The following is a 5,000-nucleotide window of genomic DNA, read 5'->3' on the forward strand; positions in this document are numbered from 1 at the left end:
TTTTTTCCCCATGTAGCTCTCTGTCTCTGTCATTTTTTACACATGTCTATTATTCTATTCGGTTTATTTCTTTTTTCGTTTTTATTTATCCTTTTTTATTTTTTAATTTTTCCCTTATTTTTATTTTTTCATTTGTTTTGTTTCATTTTGTACTTGATAAAGGCTGAAGGAGCAGCCGAAACATCAGTATGTGCCAAATAAAAATGTATTCATTTTTTTTCCACTTTATTGTTATTCTTATTCTATTCGGTTTATTTCTTACCACATTATATATTTTCTTTTTTGGTTTTTATCTATCCATTTTTTTTTTCTTTATTTTTACTTTTTAATTTTTCCCTCACGTTTATTTTTCCATTTGTTTTGTTTCATTTTATACTTGGTCAGGTTGATAACTTAGTTAGGTGATATTGTGTAATATTCCTGAGATGTCCTGAGATGTGTGGTTTTGTTTAATTACATGTTTATGGAACCAATTGAAAACTGCACCCAAGCATATGAATATTTAATTTTTCGAGAGTGCCGATATTCCATTTTTGCTATATATATGTATAATATCTATAGATACATGGGGTAGAGAGAGATGAAAAATGTTGTACTGAGACAATAGTTGGGGTTATACCTGTACCTTTTTAATGTTCTTGTTCTGCTTGATTCCTTTATACATTGTTATAATAATGTCCATACGCAATAGTTTGAATCTATTCTTTCTACTTTGCATAAAAAAGTTAACTATCACCTATCACCCCGAAAGGCTTCAACGCACACAATCCGTTTTAACACTCAAAGCAAATTTTGAGCAGATTTTTGTACATTTTTCCTTTTTTTCTCATTTGTGCTGTATTTCACTCTGATTTCACCCTCTAATTTTGTTTTTAATTAGGGGAACAAATGAAAGTAATGTTTGACTGCTGGTTGGGTTTTCACAGATATGAGTGCATTCAGAAAAGTGAATTTATACCTTAAAAGTGGATGTAAGCCCCACAATAAAACTTTGCTTAGTGAAAGAAAATGAAAATAGAATTCTAAGCCATTGTCCAATATACAGTTCATTAAACGAAACGGACAGGTACTGCTTTCAGATACTGCTTTTTTACAAATAAATTAAATACCATTGAAACATGTTAATACGTGTATAATGGCAAACTGCCTAGAATTTCAACACAAGACCCATGTAGAGCAACGTAGAGCGATGTTGAGCACTGTAAAAAGGGACAGACAAACAGACAGATACTGCTTTCAGTTGCAGTTGTTTAAACAAATAAATTGAATACCATTAAAATATGTTAATAGGTGTATATTGGCAAGCTGCCTAGAATTTAATTTAATCCGTTTGAACACAAAACCCATGTGGAGTGATTCCCACCCTGTTTGGCCGTATTGTGACTCCCAGCATGGATTCCTGTAACCTGAAATACAAATCATCGCCATGTCAGCCTTTGCTTTCCCTGCACCTCGCTGCGAGACTGCACATTTTACACCTTTTAGCACGAAAACTGCAACCACGCATGGGGCACCTCTAATCCCGAAGAACACAAGCACACTAGTATATTTACAGGCGCAAAATGAAGCGATGATTTCGTGCTGGACCGTGGGACAAACCAAAACGGAATAACCAATCAGCAGCCGCTCAGCAGCCTACCCCCCTCCTTGCCCACACCCATAGGAGACCGACTGTCACTGCTGTTTAAATGTCACCAAAGTGTGGGCGGGGCCAAGGCAGCCACTGGCTGCTGCTCACATCCATTAAAAGTCTTAGGGACTGAGGCAGAAGGTGTAAATAGGAAACTGGAGTGCATTCCCCCCCCCCCCCCCAGATCTTATATAAATAGGTTTATTGCGTTATTACGGTGATTTTTCACGCCAAGCTGCGTTTTTTGTGGCAGGGTATATTCTTATTTCAGAGAGAGGTTATTGTAGTTTATTTTTCCCTTAAAAAAAGTTGCAGGGGGGAATAGTCAAGCACCCAATGATACAGGATTTTTGGCTGGCCACTGAATCTGCCTTCCCTAATGAGATATAGAAACAAATAGGCGGCACTCCGGATAAAATGAATAAAAGGAGTATTTATTCCAACAATGATGAGATGTATTCACATCGCCTTCTGAGTTACGGGAAAAGGTTCCCTTAATCATAGGCTTACAGGTCAGAGAATACCATTTCCTTAATTAGACAATATAACAGCGACATCTACTGGGCAACATCTAGATTACAGTTTAAAATGAATACATGAAGGTATGTTAAATTCCTCAAAGTGTAATTCCCAATGTCAGTTAAAATGGTATTTTTATTCTGTTTGTTAAAAAAGTTAAGACCACAATAAACTGTTAAAAGGGTATATTTTGAGTGGAGCTGGTGCCTATAAATTACATGTGTAAAGAAACACTATTATTCAAAATTAAAATTAAAAGAAATATAGTAATGTAATGTATAGCACTGTTAATCTTAAACAGGGGAAGTATAATATAAATAATGTAGTAAAAATTTAAGTTAAATTGAATTAATATAGGTATGTTAGGTCATACCTTGTATTCAAACCTATAGGTACCCTAGTGTCTAGCTTAAAGATCCAGAAGGCCTTAAATTTAGAGGTCGGAGCGTATCACCTACTAACATCAATCACCCCACAGGTCTTACATATAGTTGCCCCACATTTATAAGTTCCTTTAAAGCAGAGCCAGTTGCTACCTGCATCATTTACATTATTGGCAGATGGAGAAACCAGACTGGGGGCCAAAATATTCCCCAAAGTATGTGCTCTCCTAGACACAAACCTGATGAAAGTATATCGTCATTGTATAAAATGGGGTGATATTTCTTTATTATTTCTTTATTATATTTCTTTATTATTATTTCTTTATTATATTACAGACCGAGTTGTATTCCTCGCTGTATACTGTTATCAAAAAAATGTTATCCTTATCTTTATCCTTACTAGGGTTCTTGCTCATGTGATTATTTGTATTATTCTTGTTGTTACTACTGGGTCAGAGGGTAGCTTCTTCTGTGTAATCTATATGAAAGTTCCACACTCTGTTCAATAATGGACTTATCCGAACTACAGTTCCTACGATATCTAATAAATTGACTGTAGGGTATACTAGGTATAGGGTGTGCCTTGGGTGACAGCTCGTAGCCTTAAGTATGCTGTTACCCCCCCCCCCCAGATCTTATATAAATAGGATATAAATAGGGTTATTGCGTTATTACAGTGATTTTTCACGCCAGCCTATGTTTTTTTGTGGCAGGGTATATTCGTATTTTCAGAGAGTAGTTATTGTAGTTGATTTTTCACTAAGAAAAAGTTGCATGGGCGAATAGTCAAGTACCCAGTGATACAGGATTTTTGGATGGCCACAGAATCTGCCTTACCTGCTAATGAAACTAAATTATAAGGCAAATAGTGAATTAAATCCGTCTGATGGATTCAATGTATGGCAGCGCTTCCAGCCCCAGTGAATTCCTACCCATAGGTACATACAGGGCGGATAGACATTTGCCTAGAATTACACATGCCATTTACGCTCCAAATTCCATTTTATGTTTTATTAAACAGACACATTTCAGGGCTATCATTTAGAGCAACTCTCCCTTCATGACAAATACAAAATATCCATTGGACTCTATGGAACTGGAATATTTCCGACGTTTACATTGTATCACAATGGATCTATGTGTCCATTGATGGAGTTTTTTATTTATAGGATTTCATATAAACTGCCATTTCGGATATTGCATTCCTCTCCAATGAATGGTTCATTTTTTTTTTTTTAATCTTGGTTTTTGATTTGAAAGGGTAAATACACAATATGATCTATGCATTAAATCACTTGATATACACAAGTTTATAATTTTACACATTTCCAACTATTCTCTATTAATATAGAGATGTTCACGATTCCATGCATAAAGGTGCATTTAATTAAGCCTTTAACAGCTTGGAGATAATAAAAAACCTAACTGAAAGAAAAACCAATATCTTAATCAGTCATAATACCAATAAAGACATTCTAACACAAAGAAAAGAAAGAAAAGAAAAATAAAAGACTATTTTATACAGTTGTTGTGCTATTTGTACAAATTTCTGGGGATTTTTTAGTTCACCAACCCATAACCAGGAATAACTGAAGCTAGTGCATCTATATAAACTGCATGTATAGAATATATACATTACACACACACACGTCTATGCATTAAATATTTATAATATCTACTTTAAGCACATACCTTTTCCGATTTCATCCGGTATTTAAAATTTTTTTAAAAAAAACTCTGGATTTAAACATGATTTCAAATAGTTTTCAAGGCAATCCTTAAGCAGGCATGGCAGGGAAAGTGCAGGGAGATCAGTGCTGCCAGAAGACTGGGGAAGTTGTCTGGTTCTTTTCATTTTATCTACCCTTGTCTTTGCTTTTTTTTTTTGTTTAATCATTTTAATTTCGGAACAGCTTGAAATCATAAAATGTTTTTTTCCCCTTTCTCTGCTTTTACAAGAGAAAGTTGCTGTCTGTCTGCTCAATTAACTCCTTTTTTTTCTTTTGCTTTCTAAAAAAAAATAATTTTTCCATCTTTTTTTGTCGTATTAAAAATCTCCATCATCCCAGGGCTTGAGTATTTTATATCTCATTATAGTACAGATTGTGGCTGAATCAAATTTTCCTGACCATATTGTGTGATGGGTGAAAGCCAGACCAGGCAAAGAATACCAACCAACAGAAGGGCCGTGGGGTTTTAAAATAAAAGATTTTCGTTTGGGCTCAATTAGATTCAAATGAATCCTAAAAAAAGGTCCTCTGTTTTGAGACCACATATGACAGTTAAATGGCTATTTAAAAGGCTATGCATTGCTGGAAATTGTATGCGACAAGATATAAAAGAGCTCACATATGGCTATTCCTTTTATTTTTGTCACTGTTATTTGGCCATGAAAAATTGTGTTGGAGCTACTGTTATTGCCTTGGGTTCTCAATTGTTTTATAGAATACCGTTTTAGAATACAGTGT

The sequence above is a fragment of the Xenopus laevis genome, chromosome 8S (genome assembly GCF_017654675.1).
Source record: "Xenopus laevis strain J_2021 chromosome 8S, Xenopus_laevis_v10.1, whole genome shotgun sequence".
NCBI lineage: Eukaryota > Metazoa > Chordata > Amphibia > Anura > Pipidae > Xenopus > Xenopus laevis.